Consider the following 19,772-nt stretch of genomic DNA (forward strand, 5'->3'; position numbering starts at 1 on the left):
CGGCCTGTCTGAACTCCTCCCACACAAGTCCTTTGATATCGCCTGGCCCCAGCCTCCTGACAAGCACCGGGATTTCAGAGAAAGAAAGGAAGCCTTGGGAAGCGCTGCTCACCTTGAGGAGCTGCTCACCTTAGCATGCTCCAATACCATCCCATCTCGGCCCCACTAACAACTACGGCTGAAATGTGGCAAAAAGGGCAGGATCTCTTAGCAAAACTAAGACTTGAAACAGGAGGCAAAGATAAAAGGTGTCCTGATCTGAAATCCACTCCTTCGTGCAACAAGTTACCTAGCTCTGGAAGAGGAGAATTAAAATTTGTTCCAAGTTTGACATGGCAGTATGTTGTGTAACATTTAAAATAGAAAAATTATAGGCAATGCCAAATGTCATTTGAGTAAAGATATCAACTCTATGTTTTTTTAAATTACATATTTTAAAATATTTCAGCTCTTTGAAAGTTGCTCTCTCCTGGATCATATCCGGAAATATTTTTTCCAGTAAGGAAGAAACAACCTAATTAAGTGTAATAAAGTATAAAAATATTTACCAGGAAAATTCGTGTTTGGTTTTACTGAATATTTATATAACTGTGCAGATGAAAACTCAATGCAGCTCTTTACAAATTTCCTCATCTGGATACCTCAGAACAGCAATTTACTGTGATTTGTTTTTTTCCAAAGTAGGTACAATGTTTCAGGGCAGAACCTAGAATCTCAGAGAAAGACTTAAGTGCACTACTTATTCTCAAGACTGAAAATGTCAGCAGGAAAAAGCTTTCACTGAACTTTTGATACAGCAGTCCTAAAATTTCTCCCACAGAGTGTGGATATATGATATAATTCAGGAGAGAAGAAAATAGGGAAACCAAGTGGACAGACTTGTTTGCTCTTTGTGTAGCACCCAATGATACACAGAATTCAGCTTCTGGTAAATATACAGAGTAGCCAAGTGCTGAAACTGCAAACAAATTGTTATCATTGGTTTCATTTGCGGTTACACAGAACTTTCAGAGATTCATAATTCGCACATTAGCAGAGCAATTAAAATGCTTCTCAAATACCTTTGCATTTACTGAGTTACTGGATGCAAAAACACACATTTATACTAACAAAGTCTTTTGACTTAAAAGTACTACTTCATCTCAGTATCGAATTCATCTTATCTCTTCACAGATTAAGCCTTCTGCCTTTTATTCTGTTCCTGAGCTATAAAACTTGCAATGACTTCATAGCCAGGGAAAACATTTCTTGCCTTCTTTTCTTAGCTGTTTATTATGGTTTGCATCACTTTGTAAATGTTCTGCAGCTTCGTAAGCTTTTTGTGATCCCTTCCCACCCCAGCCTTCTATCGGCATTTCACAAAATAGGACACTGGGCCAAATGCATCATGTGACAGTGTGGAATTTTTCTTGCCTAATAGATTCAATGCATCTAAGAGGCTGTGATTTAAATCCTATGAATAGTTTAATTGTTGCCACCCAAACTTATTACATTTCTCCATAACCATAGTTACGCTATAAAACTCAGTATTTTTCTCTACAACATGCCTACAAGCTATGCTACTTTCAAGTTTATATACAGAAGAAGGAAAGCTAGAGATTGTGAGTTTTGAATTTAGGGTCAATAAATGGTAATTTATGAGGCAGAAAAAAGTTCTGCATATGGACAGGCACAGCTAGGTTTTTTGGTGGTTGGTTTTTGTTTGTTTGTTTGTTTTCCATAATTCAGAGGGCAGCACTGCTGTGAAACAAAATTGTTGGAAAAGAATTGTAGATGCTGGCAAAACAAATGAATACACTAAATATGTGTCTTTCTGGCTGGTTCCATAGTTATTGCCACTGCAGCACTAAAACTAAAGTATAGTCCTTCAAAACTAGGTTGCTGCTCACAAGCACATATTATACCAGAACAAAAGAGTGAGTAAACCAACGGGACATACGGTTCTAACAGCTTTTTGCAGTGACCTTTCCAATCTGAGGGTGGGTGAAAAATGGGAGGTTACAGAAAGTTTCATTGTGTGAAAGAGTGAAAGCTATCATGACAATTAACCACAGATACATGATTATTAAAATCTTTTCAAAATGTGTCTACTATACCTCAATACTGCTTTTAAAATAGTTCTTACTGTATTGAATTTTTCCATTCAGCTCTGTTTATTAAGGTTTTCTCACACAACATGTTCAGACATCTCTTCGAAGTGATGCTGGCAGACATAACTTTGCAGGGGTTTTAACTATTGCATATTGTTTTGAGTGCTTGGCAGAAAAGGTGTCAAAATTAACAGTCCTCTAGTAGACAGAATTGCAAATTGCTTCAAAATTAACAACTATTATTGCATGTTACTTAACGGAAAGATCTAATCTTTCAACTCTATTGTCAGGCTGTGAGAAAGGGAAAAAATACTTTTTTTAGATCACATTATTCATTTTCTCTGTCGTGTATTTCCAGTATATCTGTGTAATATGTGGGCATCTGCAGAAGTTTGTAGAGCTGGGAGAAAACCACACTGCTTCTGCTATGTTTAGGAGGTACTTCAGTGTCCTGCACTTTTAAGTCTAGCCTTGCTTTTGCAGTGGTTATATTAATTAGATTTCAGTACTCGGCTTCCTGACTTGTCTCTTTCTGCACACAACTGCCGCTGAAGTGTTCTGTCATTTAAGCTTCCTGATTTGTGGCTTTTAACAATTGGTTGAGACAGTTACCAAGATTTCCCATAAGAGACAAAGCCAACACCCTCACTTTGCCTGTTACATAGCAGCTCCGAAACAAAGCAGAGAATACAGAGCGAGTTATTCAGATTTTCTTCAGAGAGACTTCTGTTCTCTTCAACAGCTGCTGTGGCAGAAAGATGTTCTGTAGAGTTGCTAAAGGCACACTAGCAGGTAACCCGATTCCTTTCATCCACCGCACAGACAATGACCAACTGCTTCCTGGTATTGGTGGCTGAAAGGACGCTCTGATCCATTTGGGGAATGGGGATGAGACTACCAGTTCCTGTAGAAAGCTGGGTGCCTCTGAGCATACTCTATTCCTTATTGCTTTGACCAATGACATTTTTCAGTGAATACCATATCCTTGAAGAAAAAGCTTGGAATATTGACTCATGTGGAGCGTAACACCGTCTGTACCAACGCTGACAAGTTTTCCCAGCTCTGACCTACTACTAGTAAATTAAAGCATCAGTTCTTATATGTACTCGCTCCTATTCAGACTGCCCCAAATTAGTCATGATCTTTAATGTCCTACTCTGGAGTTCTATCTGTTAGGCTGCTTGCCCTGACAGTGCCTCTAAATGACATCATCATCTCATACATCCAGGGTTTCTCTTCACTAAGCAAGCACTGCTGATTTCAGATTGACAGTTTCAAAGGTCTGCTTTTGATCAAAGCAGGAATAGGAAGGCTTAAGCCTTTTCTCTTTCAAAGCAGCTTTAAATGATAAAAGTCTACTGATAGATTTGCATTAATATTAAGGAAAAGCTCAGAAGCTTTCTGTTTAAGAAGAACATACAGATCATTTGTAAAAATTGTAATAGGACTCAGACAATGCATACCAGATGGTAAATGATACTCCCTTTCACAAATACATTTGCTCATCCTGTTACTTTTCCTGGAAGAGTACCTGGGTGACACACAGCTAGGCAGTCAAGCAGAAAGTTATTGCTCTTGAGTAGATATGACCTACATAACAGAAGTAAAAACATTAGCTGCCTTGTCAGGAGAATGACTGCTAGCGCTGACATAATTTTATGGTCTGCTAATCCACTGGCAATATTTCTGTTAACTGGGGAAACATCTTGATAATATTCCCGACACATAGAGCAACCTTTCCGGAGAACTGTATTACCAGTGTAATCGTGTAGATTGAGGCAGTTTAACAGTTGTCATTCTGCGATTACTTAATTGTTAATTGAGAAATATGCAGAGGATTCCATGACTTCTCATTGTATGATTTATAGGAACTGAAGACCTCCTTGAGAAACAGCTTTCAGTCAAGCCAAAGAATATTTCAAATGTTAGCCATTTGAACTAAAACATGTGGGTCTCTACTGCCATGTGTGATGCTCCTATCAAGCAGAAGCCCTTTGCTTAAGATTTTTCTGCTCCCAATACACCTTTTACTTCTTTCATTCTCTAACTTTTTGTGGGGAGGGGACAATTCCAGACCAATTTTCATGGACAGTTTGAAGCCAGTATAGTACCATCAAAGTAACTTGCTCTACTATTATCGCTAAGCTGGGATTTTTAATACTACCGGGGTGAATGTGCACCTCACTTGACTTACCAGCTATATTTTATTTACAAGTTTCCTTTAAGCATTTTTTCCCCTTAAGGCAGTGCTCTAGAAAGGAAAATGAAATCACAACTGCTTTTTATGGTAAATCCTGAAAGTTTAAAAGTAGCAGACGAATTAAAAGCGGCCACAGACTTGATGCATACAGGAGATGTTTCCAGAGTTCAGAAGAAAACAGCAGATGGGGATAACAACTGTCTGGGTAACAGTAGGGCATGAGATAAGCAATTCACAGACTGCATGTAGTCTGATAATGAACAAAAGGCATTCAAAAACAGCAAGAAATTATTCTTATGTCCAAGGTTGCTACAATTTATGGTAGAATTCAAGTCCTTTTTCCCCAAGCTAGAACCAGCCTGTATTACCTTCCTGCCTGTTCATTTCACAGTGCAAACTTAAAAGTACCTTCCATTTAAAATATTTTGTGAGTTTGTGTTTAAGATATACTAGCTGAAATTCAAGTTTTATCCTGAGAAAGAACTGAAGATAAAAGCACATGAAAACAAATAGCAGTTCAAGAAAATTTGATCAAGTATTAAGAATATTGCATTGAAACTCAAATTGTTCCTGGTTAAAAAAAAAAACCTAAACAAACAACAACAAAAAACCACACAAAACGCCCCAAAACATTAAGGTCAGAAGCATACAATATCATCCATGTTGATAGTAAGCCTTCTTTCTGTTCAAAATATGGAAACCAATGTTTACTGTAAAAGTATTGCCACACTCCCTGGTAATCTGCTGCTGTGCTTGTGGTTTCACTGACACCAGGAGAAAGCTAGGAGTTATTGTAAGCACACCTCTTATCAGATAGCTAAATGGCTTTGTCTGTGTAATTACACGACTCTTACTGTAGTATACAAGTGAAGAATAGAAGCTTGAAAACATCCGTTCTGTACAGTGCTTTTCAACATTTTCTGATTGTCTATTTTTTTCTCTAATGGAGGTGTAGAGTCCTTTAGGATGAATTCCTGTACAGGGGAAAATTCCTTTGTTTTTCTCAGCTAAATACTGATATGTAAATGCCTTAGAAGTAATCTACACATTCTCAGATATCTGCAAACCACAGATTAAGTATTATAGGCACAGCAAGTTTATTCTGCAACAGGCTGTCATTATTATGCCTTGCTTTTTTGTGTGGTTTATTTTTTTCCCCTTTCATCTGTTGCTATTTGCATGTATAGGAGAACTAGCAACCTCCCCAATTCCAGAGTTATCCTACCACTTTGGAGCACATATATATTTAAATTTGGCTTTTCTAAGTCAACTACTCATTTGCATCAGATGTTTTGCCATTAGGCAACAGTTGCAGGTTGACAACAGAGTTGTGGCTTGCAAATTAAAAACCTTTTCGGCTTCATCTGGAAGTCAGACATGCTGGGAATTGCTCGTCACCTTTATCTTGCCCTTGCCCTGTACCTGCAACATCCCAGTAAGCCCCAAGAGCTGCTGGCTCACATTTGTGACTGCTGTTCCATACCTTGTCCCCCATTCTGAGCACAGTCTCATGCTCTAAAGTACTGCCCAGCCCATGACCCTGGCAACAAGAACAAGGCTGGGATGAACCTGAGTGTCATTACGTCATGACTTGGAGCATTCATTCCTGGAACAAAACGTTAGTTGTTAGCTTTGTCTAGATTTACGATAGAACCTTAGATGGTAGCATAGATTTCTAGTAATTTTATAAAAAGCGTTCTCCCATATTGCAATACAATGATCCTATGTGCTTTTTGACCAGATAAATGTTGATATACAATCCTGAAGTTTTGACATGATATATGACAGTGGTAAAATGCAGCTTTTAAATGCATAAAAGCCCCTAATAATTGAAGCTCAAAACATGACAGAAAGCACTTCTGTATTTTCTTTTGTACAGGACTGTAATTTCTGCTCAGAAATTTAAGACCATAAATATTTAATCAGTCTAAACACCTATGTGTAACCAAAGGACTATAACCTCCAAAGCAGACTGTCCCATCTGAAATATTAAAGACAATGTTTGCCTGGGAAAAAAGTACTGAAAAGAATTATCCACGTACAGAAAGAGTCTATAGAACTAAGCAATTTGTATAGATAAATATAATACTGATTGAAAATTCTGTAGATTCCACTGTATTTAACCAAATTTACACACACACCCCCCCCACAACTATCTGCTGATCCTCTAACATGAGGAGAATCTGTTTCCACTTAAACTATTTCTATGGAAATGGCGTGGAAGAGATTCATGGCAATTTACGATGTCTGCTAGCCAAACTTTTCTAGTACCAGAAGTTGTACTCTACAAATTGTACAAGTGATATTATAGATTTGGGTTTTTTTCCCCTCTCCTTAGGTGTTCGTTCTTTGTTATAAAACAAAACACTGTCTTCATATGCAAATATTTGTAAAGCATGCAAAGGTAAGAGGTGGAAAAACATAAATATTCATCATTCTTAATGAAACATTTATTTCTGCATGTTTAGTTGAAGGTAAATTTATCAAATATGATAATTATGTGAATTACAGCTAATAAGGTTTAAATCTTGTTCAATTTCTATGGCTTTGCAAACATCTATACCTTTCACAGGACGAAGGGGAGGGAGGGAGAAAAGGGAAGTAGGGAATCATTCTTGAAGCTTTTGCTGTGAGTACAAAGATTAAATATAAGCTATATAAATATATGTGAAAGTGTATTAAAGTTTTAATGCTTCCAGTAATATATAGCTTTAATTACTATCACATTGAAAAGAGATTTTCAGTGATATATTGACTTCCATTTAAGTTTTATTAAAAAGTAAATTGCATTCTGCTTTTGTAGGATTTTTCATTTGGCTTGATAAACACAAAAATCGATGTCAGTGAGAGTATATCTTCGCAGTCTGACGAGATCAGTGTATTGCACAGGTGTCCCAGAACATAATACGTGCTGGCATTCCTCACATGCTGTCAAACTAACTAGAATGTGTTTGTGAATGAATGAGCCGTACCTGGGCAAGATGAACAGCAGTGGGTCTTACTAAATTGAGGGCAAGAACAAGAACATAATATTCTTGCTATCTTGTTCTTCTTATCAGAAGAATTGTTACTGCATTTTAAGAATTGTGTCGTCATTTCCGCAGGCCTTGGAGTTTTTGGGGTTTATTGTTTTTTTGTGGTGTGTTTTTTTTTTTTTTCTTGGTGACTGATTAATTTACTGAAGAACTGTTTATGGAGTAGTACTTTTTGAAAAGATAAGCTGTGGTCTTGAAAATTTTAAGCTACTGCATTTACAATTTCAGTAGCCATCATCAATGCAAGACTACAGACGAACCTTTGGAGCAGAGGCTGTAGAAAGCTGAGGAGATTACTCTTGTTTCATGGCCATTCCTAAAGGATTTAGAAACCTAGACATGCAAGAAAGTTTCTGCAAGAAAAGGAGCTTTGCAGCTAAGAGCCTCTTTTTCACTAGTTTAAGTCTGTTAGAGGAATGTTGCATTTATTTCTTTCTCCCTCTCCATGGGGTCCAGTCATCTTCTACTCTCCATGTTACACGATAAACCGGTCATCTGCTTTTATTTTACAAACTCTGTAGCTCCACAACATTCTTCAATGCATTCACAACATGGCAGCACTTGCATTTGAATCTAAACCATCCAGAAGTACTGTTAAATACAACCAGTGCACACAGTGTACCACCAAAGTCACTGCTCTTCAGGGAGCTTGGGCTATTGGAGAATACAACTATTAAACAAGATGGACATATATTTGCCACATGAGTGTTTTTACCTCCCCAGCAGTTACTTAGAGCAATGATTCAGTAGATAGCAACTTTTTTTTTTAATATTTATAAAATACACATATATATTGTTTTTTATAGATATCTTTACGTATGTGTATATATGCTCAAACAGAAAAGATCACAGTCTTTTCAACCTGAAGTATATGGTCGCATATATAGAAACAACTCATCTTTCCTTTTGCATCAAAGAAAGGAGCCTCGGGCATCCCAGGCACATCTGAGCAATTATCAGAGCAGCGGCACAACTTCAAAAGCTGCGAGGAAAATCTGCTCTACTCCCCTGAAGAAGTTCTTTATCTAGGCTGATGTGAGCTCCTGCATTTTCTCACTGCCTTTCGCATTGTCACATTCAAGGCATTCCTCCTTTATCAGCACCTCTTTCACATCTGTGCTCTGTTCACAGAAGACTCAATTGCTGAGTCACAGAAAAATCAGCTCAAAATTCAATACTTAGAAATTTTCCAGAGTGAGCAGAAAGTGCACTAGAGCATCTTGGAGAGAACAAGCTTGGCTTTAGGATTTCTCAAAAGGACCAGAGAGAAAAGTCAAGCAAAGAATAAATCAAGACACAGCAAAAACTCAGTTCCCTCAGTCCTTCACAGCACTCAAGAGATGGATTGTTTCTGAAAAAAATTACAGCACAGGAAGCAACAAGGAAACAGATTTGCGCAACAGGATTTCCTGCCAGGAGGCTTCTGTCGAAGTCACTGAAACTGGGTAATTTGATGGCTCTCCTACTTACGGGAGGATGGAGTATGAGGTTTCTGCCATTTATTAAGCTGTCCCTGGGGGCTTACATTTTCTGTTCCTGAGCAAGCGGTTGATGCTTTGTAAATGGCTTTCTCATATCCAGGAAATTCAACATACTTCAAAAGGCATGCATGTAGCTGCAGAAAGAGGAAGGATTCTGGCATCTTTTTTTATTGCTTTCATGAAAGTAAGTAATTCCCACAGTTTTTGAGAACAGCAGCACATGACACCCAGCCTCAGATCCGTATCTCTGGATCTCTCCATTAAAGCTCAGAGCAATTTTCTTACAGCTATTCTCACAGCTGAAAGCTTAACAGAATTTGTCTAGAAAAAGCTATTACCTCTTCCTACAAAAAAAAATCTCACTTTTGCTTTCCCAGACTCTACCACAAAGTCAGCTTTAAGCTGTTGTCTTGAAAAGTAAGGGAAATTCATTGCTAGCTTTAAAACTTATATTTTGATTTAAATTAGTTCAGCTTATGGCAAGAGAGGCTTATAGAAAATAACCTGTTCACTAGGTTTAGCTACACAATACACATACTAGAAAGGAAATTCTGTTTGAAGAGTCAGTCATGACAACCTTGTGCTATCTTCCATAAGACTTTGCTGAGTGATATAGCTTCCATCAAATAGAATTTACTACCAGCTTCCATCCTGCAGTTCACAGCCTGTCAGGTAAAACATTAACAGACATCAAAATTATAATTACAACTCACTTTCTTCAAGTTAATCTTCCAGCACTTGATTAGGACTATCCCATCTTCAGTTCATGAAAGCAAAAGACACAAAAGAAAGAAGAAAAAATCCTTCCTAGTATTGGGCTTTCCTATTTGTACTCCAGTCCTCCCAAATTAACACCTACTCAGTGGGCACACCTGCAGGAACTTGTTAATCCATCTCTGATCTGGAATTCTTTTAACCCTATGCTTGCATTATATTAAGGAAAATACACAATTATTTCTCTTTTCCCCCTTCTCTTTTATTTAACAGCTACTAAATCTCTCATTCTATACTTCCAGTTTTCTCAATTCAGAAGCAACATGTCATCTCCACATGCACCAGTATTTAAATACTACTTTGTTCACAGTAAATACAAATAAATAAAATAAACAAAAAAAGATGTTCTATGAGTATCTGAATGTTGATAAAGATTCCACAAGGAAAAGTAAATAACTAGGCCCAGGGAAAAGCAGAAACAAGAATATGGCAAATCAGTATAATGCAATAAAAACATCAAGGAATTCATCTGCCAGCTTATGAAAACGTGTGTTTAACCCTTCAGAGAATGAAACTGAATGCTCACCCTAGTGTAATTTTTAGCATTTTTGTCTCAAGAACTGAGGATGGGATGAGTGAGGGGGAAGGTATGTTCTAATCATGGCTCTGCCAAGCTCTTCTGTGCCCAAGGCCATGGCTCTGCAGGGGCTCCACGGGGGTCTGGTGGGCACGGGCACCCTGTGGGGTTTGTTCCCATCCTACATGGTGCACCCATGCAGCCGTCACCAGCACTGGGAACCCAGATCCCTAAACCAGTCTGCTCCTCCTTCCCTACCACGATGTTCCTTCCCCATCACCTGGGGGCACGGCAGGGATGAGGCAGCGGCTGATTCTCCAGGGCTGGAAAGCCAGCATGTAATGTGCATCCTTGCAGACACAGGACGTGAGCGGAGGAACCAGCAATTCTCCAGACACCCACTCACGGCTGTAAAATCCCTTCTCTCCAATATTAGAGTATGGCCCTTGTGATCTTCCACTTGCTGGAGGCCACCATGCTCAGAGTGACATCTTTAGGGCAGTAGTAGTTTAAACTGCCTCAGCGCACGGTTGACAGCGTAGGTTTGAAGAGCTCTCTTACAACCGGCCACATCTTGTTATAAACAGAAAAGCAGAATGAAGTCAGCTGTATTTTTGGTTCCTGGGGGTGGGTGCTTTGGGCAGGTGAGCATGGGATCAAAATCTCTGAATCAAAGTGCTCCACACAAAAAGGAATTTCCTAAACAAAATATGCTTGGAGCCTGTGTGTTTGAGCTCTCAGCTTATGCATTGAACAGCTTTTCTTTTCCTTCCTCTTTTGCTGTAAATACTACAGGGACAAGCCAAGGCTTTCTCTGGGTTTTATAGCTCACCACCTGTGAGCACCACAGTTACAAAAATAAAAACTACTTCACTCTTTCTTTGTTACTAATAATAAGACTAAGTAGGATGTTCCATAGCTTAAAGAAAAACCATGGAGATGACCTGTCTCTTCTGTAAATGCTTCATCTGTCTTTTTCTAAAGTGACTCAGTTTGTAAGTGGTGCAGCACTATCTATCCCACTGATCAGGCAACAAGATCTTATTTTTATGACATTGCAATCTGTTTCCAGGACTATAATTCTTCCATCAACTCAGCATTGTGCTCGCACTACATTTGAAACATGAAAGGAGTAGGTATCGCTGGGTGAGGAAGGCAGCTGTATGTCATTTGAACTATCTCAAGAACATTTAAATTAAATATGAATGATGCACAAAATAAAAAGTATATAGCAAAAAATTGTTACCATATCTTTTGTTGTAGAATTCTTGATTATAGATAATAGCAAAAAAGCAAGAAATGGAAAGACAAATCTTCCTTATGTTTGAGAAACTGAAGCGGCAAGATTCCCACTTCCCTTCAGAGGTGCCAGACCTGTCAGTATTTACCTTTCCCTCTGTAACGAGAGTGCAATAAAGTTAATAGGAATAGTCATTGATGTACCAGTTTGCCTTTGGGTATTAATTTGAAATGTTAGGTTTAATCTAAATTGCAACTCAGAAAGTTGCCACTGAATATTATCCCAGTCATTTTCAGGTCAGGGAAGGAAAAGAGCAGCAACTGGTTATAGAGTGTTTTAAATTTTTGCGTCTCCTTATCTATCTGGACTGAGCAGTGCTAATAAAGCAGTCATTTAGCCTGGCCAGTACGTCCATTACTGGACCAGTACTGGAGCCATGAACTAACCCCTTTAGCACTGGAGCCACACTTTCCAAAGCTGTTTTATGCATGGCATGAAGGACTGAGACACATTTATTATGCCACAGATCTGAAGAAATACAGAACTGATGAATTTGTGGTGTGTCTCACAACCTGCAAAGCAGTTGACATATGCTTATTTGTTTTCTTCTCCATTTTTTGTCATCATTGTCACAGCTCACTGAGACCTTCCTAGATTTCTTCCTCATCTCTGTCTCCCTGATGTCAGTTTTGATCAGAGGCCCTTTTATAACACAGACCTGTCCTCTCCTGACACCTGCATCATAGGCAATATTTATTTCCCTGGTGAAAACTGTGTTAAGACTAACTTAGGCTGTTCACAGGTCAGGAAGAACAAGGTGTGGAAAAGAAAGGCACTCAGGAGACCCAGCAAAGCTTGCTGCTCTTCAAAAAAATCATGTCATAAATATTGATCATTAGCAAGAATGGCAAGAAGGATTAGAGAAACTTAATTATTTATTCCATGTTGATTGTACTAACATTTAAGATTGCACTTAGGAAAAGCAAATTGGTACACAATTAGTTTAGCTGTTAATATCATATCCATTGCCAGAACACTCACTGTCTGCATTAGGTACATTAAAAATACATCAAAGTCCCTCCAGAGGAGCTCTCCTCTCACTTCATGTTCTGATCAGTGAGAACTGCTTACTTGAGGACTAAGTAAATCCAGGTGTTGACCTTCTGGGGTCATGTCAGAACCTTCCAGGGGGACGTTGCCTGGGTAATTCTCTACCTGGGAGAAGGTCCAGACACAGGGATGGGAAGCCTGCAACGCAGACTATTGTGGGAAGGCTGGAGGCCATAAGTTCAGTCAGCGTATCTGTTCTGATATTTCCCTTTCACAAAAGATCCACCAGTAAGCAAGAGAGCTTAAATATCTTCACTGATGTATTTCACAGAGATGGAGTAAGTGGTAGGAGGAAACTCTAAGGTACGGAGTTGATGTAGTATCTTGAGGCATGTACAACCACACGACATCCTTGAAAACTGAATTCAGAATCAGGTCTCTGGGAATTTGCTACCTCAGATCCACAATCTAGAACTTAGTCTTTCATCCTGCTAACTAGATAGGGGATTTCTATGGAGAATCTGCAACAATTATATTTCAAAAGATTCCATTCTTCCATTGGAGTGTAGTTTTTTACTCAGAATGAGTGGCAGGGCATGATGTGAATTTATGAGAGCTGAAGGTCTGTTCCTGGAAGCTGCTGAGCATCCTCAGTTTCCACTGAACTCACTGTAAGTAGTTGTTGTTTAAGCACAGGATTAGGCTTGAAGGAAGTGAGTGTAAAAAAACCATAAACATTTGCATTTTGTATGTAAACTGGAGTTAATATCTGTATTAACAGATGGAAAAGGGTTTGCACTGTGAGTACAAATATTGTAATGTTCCTCTGTGCTTTATCACATGTATAAGGGATTCTGCCTTTCCATTACTTGCAGAGGGCCAAATCCTACAACCCACTTCCAAGTTCCTACTTCTGTTACGCTGGAACAGACAGAGTTCCTGTCCAGTGATTACACTGGAATATTGGTTTTATGCCAGAAGGGAAAGGCGCTGGTGCTCTGTGCTGTGCTCTGTGCTGAGCAAAGGATGCAGGGCATATAATTTAGAGGATGCGGTGTATAAAGACCATGGCAGGATGATGTAACCAGAATGAGAGCAGCATTTATCTGGGCAAGTGTGTGCACGTGTGTGTGTGCACTGAGGGCAAGAGAGCTGCCCCAGGAGACACCAAGGCTGCTCCAGTGCCAGTCTGCTTTCTCCTCTGAACCCCAGATCCTCAGCGATTGTGAGCATACTGGGGAACTCCAGAGTGGCCCAGTGTAAAACCCGCTTGTATCCACTGAAGATCTGGTGAATTATCCCCTATTTTTGTTCTCTCTAGTCACACACTTGCGAAACACCAGCTTTTGTGACTCCACCAGTCCCTAGAGTGAACACCAAGTGACTTGGAGCCTGAGGCGAGAGCTGCAAAGGGCTCTAGTGTCCTACTTTGCTAAAATAGCATAATAAATATGTATATGGAAAATAATAGAAATATATTAAAAAGACATCACTCATGATTGCTCTTTCCCTTTGAATCATTAACTGAAATGATGTCTCTTGCTGGAACGCTGAGCATGAGAGTGTCTCTCCAGCTCAGATCCATATGTCAGAAAGCGTTTGGGGACAGAACCAGACCCAGGGATGAAGTTATAAATTAAACTTTTATGAAGGCACAAAGAACATCCTTATGTTCTTTTTATATCTCCATATAAGGGTAATGGTTATAAATTATCTGGTGCACTAGAAGGACGTTTTACCCTTGTGCCAACACTTGACTGCTTTTCATTTTGCCTTATCTTACTGGAACTCAGTTTACATCTCTGCATCTACTAGTGTATTTACAAATCCATATGAGGATATGTTTTGCATTCTTGTCCCACCACATTCTTTAGGATTGAAGTATAAATTGCTCTCTTCAGCGTGGACAACTCACTAAGATATTTTTCTTACTGTATTTCTAGCCAGTGTCACATCTGGGATATTATCCTGTACTCCCTTAAGCAGCTGAATGATTAGCTGTGTATGTTAGTAACACAAAGGAATATCCAACTGCACATATAATTACAAGAACTAAACCTATTATGCACCGGCCACTGGTCACACTTGAAAAAGCATTCAACCACTGTCTGGAGAAGATCAACTCTATCAGTACTTCAGAAACTCAAGGAATGGAAAGCAAATATAGACACCATATGTAAAATATGGATATAAAATGATCAGGATTTTAAAAGGACAACTACAATGGCATGTCCTAAGTTTATTCACCACATCTGTCATTTCAGTGTTGGGTAGGTAGAGGGCAAAGAAGGAAGAATTTCTCTTTGGGGCTTTGTAGAAAGAAAAAGATAAGAAACATTTACCCACTGCAAAGTTTTAGCACTATGATATGGCTCAGGGATAATTAAGCTTCTGGGATGGGAAAGGGAATGAGACAGTAGGTGGAGTCCTGTGCTTGCTCAGTGCAGGAGAAATACTGTGCCACTGAGCCCAGGGTGTGATGTGTCCTTCCCGCAGCTGGATGTGACAGAGGTCACCATGTCCTCCGTTCTCCTACTTTGCTGAGCTTTATGGAAAAGTGTCTGTATTGATTTCTCAGGTCATACATAGGGACTGCGGGATTACAGCCATGGGGATGAGAGAAGGAAGACTGCTGATTCATCCTTGGGGGTGCGGAGAACATGACAGAGGAATAGAGAGCTTAGGGTCATGCCTGTCCCTGGAGATTGCTGAGAAGGTGTGTTGATCACCTCAGCCTTCTCTAGTTGGTGGGCTCCTGCAGGTGAAGAAAGCAAAAGGGATCAACTCAGAATGTGCTATTTATAACCTGAAAAGATCAGTATTAGCAGAGGGCTCTCAGGGTGTGAGCACTTACCACAGACACCACAGAGAACCCTGTCCCTCACCACCACCACCATCAGACCCTTTTTGTAGTGATGTGATGGGGAGCCACGCGCTGGAATTCAGGTCTGGTGTACCAGAAAACATCCCTGGTCAGATGCACTGGCATCCCTGCACCCCGCTCCTGCCTCGGTGTGCTCTGATGAGTGCAAACGACCCCCACTGTGGGGTGAGGCCTCTGTTCTAATGCGCAGATGCTGTGGAGATGCAAGTTTAGCTAAGCACACTTCATGCGTGGAAGGGGGAATTAGCCAGGAGAGGGCAGGTGGCTTGTGATGGAAGGAAAAGTCACTGGAGAGGAGAAGCAAGATGTCCCTGCAGACATTCACTCCTCAGCTCTGACATCACAGCTCATTTCCCAAGTTCATTATGTCACCACACCAGGCCGGGAAGTGAGTAACACTGCCGGAACACGGCCTCCGAGGGACAATCATGAGAGCAATTAACGATGTGTCGGTGAGAGCTTGTTAACATTGCCCTTCACCCTGCTTCCATTGCCATCTCCTCTAGTCCTGCTGAGTCTCCCTCGTCAGCAACACGCCATGACTGTAGCTGCCTCTGGGTAACCTCTTCTAGGGCTGACAACAACAACAGCTACCTTACTGGCCCGTGGGAAGAGCATCCCGTTTGTGTTCCAGGAGTAATTACGTTGGTTCCCATGCACTTTACGTGCACTACATCACAACTCCAGCTGCACTTGAGCCACTTACAGCAGCAAAAGGAGCTGGCGCTGCAGTTCTTGGAAACATCTAACAACCTTCAACTAGGCCCACTCATTTTATGGGCTGCATTGTGGGTATCATCTTAACGGAAAGAACTGCCACACTCACTGAATACTTCCAAGGACCTTAATTCTGGTAGGATTTACTCGTCCTTTGAGCCACTGTTTATGACTGTTGATATCAAACTTTCCTTGCAAGCCGCTATAGAAGCAGCATAGACATTTGGAAAGCCAACAATCTCCTAGGCATGGTATCATGGATCACCACTGATTTACGGACCACAGTTTAGCCATTGGTTCAAGACACTTACTCCTTCAGAAATAATGGGCTAGGAAAAAAAAGACCTGACCTTATGCCCAGGGAATGGATGCTATTCTTGCTATTTGAGAATCTAGCCGCGAGTGGCTGAATCATACAGCCTCAAGCTGCTGAAGAGTAATAGTCACATGAGTATCAGGAAAATTGCTATGTTGCATCTGCACCTTGTAATGATTATCTAATCATGGTGCTTTCCTGGTAACTACAGGAAGTGAAGAACAGGGCAAAGTTAGGTGCCAGGTGGTTCCAGAGATTAAACTCCAGAGGCACACGGTTCCAGAACTTGGGCTTTACTAGTCAGTAAAGATGGGCATCATTTAGAGGACAGGAGTCACCTGAGGGGCACAGTCTGTAGCTCTAACATGAGCAGTTTTTCCTCTAAATCTGTATCAAGCTGTCTTAGTGGATGTCTAATACACAACTCTCATGGTGTTTCCCACTCCACCGCCTGTTTAAATTCTTCTCCCTCTCCTCTGGCAAGCCACTCTGCCATGCTAAGGGGCACAACTTGTCCAGGCATTGCTGCTTGCACAGAGGTCACGGCAGCATTTCCCAATGTTTTCTGGCCTTCTCATGCACCACAAAACTTCCCCAGCTGTAAAATGAGGTAACGTCCTTGATAAACATAGTTTTTGGAAGGCTCAGTTCACTATGTCTGTGAAGTGTCTTGACATTGTCTGATAGAAACAGTTAGAGATGGATAAAATATAATTATATTAGAAGTATCCCACAGTGAGTTCCTGTCTAGCTTATCTGATGACTCACCAAGGCTCTTTCCTGACAGTACATAATACATACTTTGGAATTTAAATAGCCCAGTCTAGCCGTAGGTGCAGACTACTGCAACAATGATAAAACTTCACAGCAAACACCTGGTTAGGCAGCTAGCTGCACGTGAACCCAGACAAAAAAAAGAGCTCCATGAGTTAGCATGGGAAACATCACTTAATGGTGCTGTTTACCACCCTGGAGAATTAATTGCATAGAGCACCAGGCCTTCTGACTCTGAGGAACGCTGCAGGATCAAAAAGTGATGCTAAGTCGAGGCCAAGGAAGTGTTTGCCAGGAAAACTCAGGCAGCACTGGGTCTCACCACTTTTTCTGCATCTGATTAACAGATGATAACAGCGTAAGGTGGAGAGCTCAGCTACTCAGCTGGACCTGAGCCACAAGTCACAGAAGCTGAGGTGTGTGAGTGCATACGTGTATTTTCACTGGCTTTCAGTAGCCTGGGAGCAGGCACATGAATGTGTGAGCTAATAGAAAACATAGCCTAAGCAGTATCCTCCTTCTGTAAGCATTTAACCCTCCAGAAACTTCTGTTTCATGTTGCACAAGGGTGTTTGATTTAGACAAGGCTTGTTCTCACCCAGTTAAAACCAGCACACCTGTCCTAAGCCATACCCTTAGTTTTTCCCTTGGAAGTAAGGTGCAGCTCCATCAGCTGGGTAGACACGTCTTTTGTAGGCAGAAATAACACCACATACGTTGGAGTTTTGTCCTGCAAAGGCTGAGTCCAAAGCAGTTTGGCTCTTGACACTTTTGTGCTTCTGTAGCAACTGCTCCCTTGGGTTTCTCTCAGCACCAAAGGCCTTTTAAATCCCCTCCAGGCGTTATACGTGGCCTTAGGATGTAGCACAATATATCAGAGATGTGAACAACACCCAAAACATGAACAAAAAGGTAACACCCCCAGCTGTGCTAAGTGGTACGTAATAATGAGAAACAAGCTAGCCTTGGATGAAGGGAGAACAAGATCAGAGGAAGCTTATTGCTCATTGCTTTTGGTTTTTCTTTCCACCCACCTTTTTTTGGTAGCTTTAGTTTATCTACTGAGATGAACTACACAGAGAATGGAAAGAGTTATATACTTGGGCAGTGGTGGAGGTAAACACAAGCCAAGGAAACAGCCTAAAGCTGTAATGAGCAGTCTGTTTTTATTACTCTGCAGTATACTTTGCTTCTCTTCACACTAAGGAGCCTGTCTTGCAAGTTTTTAAATGGTGATGTCCTAAGACAGTTGATAGTTGCTGTTAAAAATAATCTTTTTCATTACAAGCCTTCCTAAAGCCCCCTGAAAAGAATACATACCCTTTAGAAGATCTCATCACTTCGTCCACAGTCCTGGAGGAGATGGCAATGGTTACTGGTGCTGGTAAATAGGGAGAGGTGAGGGTGGGGAGCATCCAACAATTGAAAGCTTCAATGTTTCAATAGTTATTCACTGGAGGTGGGATCCAACATTGGGTCTCTGGCTGGAGCCAGTCTGACCAGCCCTAGGTACTAGGCAGCACCCATCCCTCACAGGTTCCCATCTAAATACACAATCCAGACAAAGGCTATGACCAAAAAGGAAAGTTTATAATTCCTTTTCTTAATTTTATTTCATTTATCTAATTTATTTATTTAGGAAATGAACCACAGAAATCTGTGGAAATTGTTTTGCTCAAGGTCATAGTTCTTATACGAGAGAGATGCATCTTCTACATCTCAGCCCAGTGCTCCAGTCACATCATCTTCATTCCTGCATGACTTAGCAAAAATCAATTTAGAACCAGTATTTTCAGACTGCTGTTCGCATGCCCCCACACCTGTACACAGAGAATACTTTTGAGAAGCACCTGAGGTGTGCACGTGGAATGCAAGTTAAAGGAAATAACAGTATTAATAAAGTAACTGTTTCTACTTAGTACCACTGTTCCTTTAAGTGCAAACACGAAAGTACGTGCTCCCACAACTGATTGCTCCCAATCCTCTGGGATCCACCCAGCCCTGACATGCTCAGTCTGTTCCTCCACGCAGAAGATAAAAATAACAGCGAGCCTCCCACTCACTTTTGGAAGCCAAGCCCTGATCGTCATCCCAGTATGGTGCTGGGGCTCGGCACACTCATTCCCTGGCCCTCCCAGTATACCCTTACCGAGGGAGGAGTGTGTGGGCACATGTGGGGCGGCCCAGTTTGCCCCAGGCTCCCAGCTTCTGGGCTGGACTCAAAGCGGTCACCTCGAGGCTGATGGGGAGTCGGCCTCAGAAACACTGAAACTCTGAAACTCAGCAATCCCGGTCCTGCCAGTGGATAAAGGGCTTAAAATGCGCCTATGCCTGTCTTTAGAGCATGATCCAAAAGTGAATCAGTGTTGCTCCACTAGTCAGGGGAGGGGGTCTCAGCTAAACCCAAACCAAGCACTTTTGTTCCTCAGTGTGTTACCGAACGTATCATACCCCGAGATGTTACTGAAACATCGTTAATTTTGAGCCCGGTTTTCCACAGTGCTTATGCAAGTGACTAAGTGAGCAAGACTTTTAAAAATCTGATTTGCATCCATTCATCAAACATCCTGCTTTGTCAGCTGCAGACAGGGTTTGCTCCCAGCCTCACTCATCGCTGAACAGCAACATAAATAGATGGGGAGTACCCCGTGCTGGTATCGTGTGGATCGTTATTCCTATGGGATATGCGCCCTC

The sequence above is a fragment of the Strix uralensis genome, chromosome 23, assembly GCF_047716275.1.
Source record: "Strix uralensis isolate ZFMK-TIS-50842 chromosome 23, bStrUra1, whole genome shotgun sequence".
NCBI classification, from domain to species: domain Eukaryota; kingdom Metazoa; phylum Chordata; class Aves; order Strigiformes; family Strigidae; genus Strix; species Strix uralensis.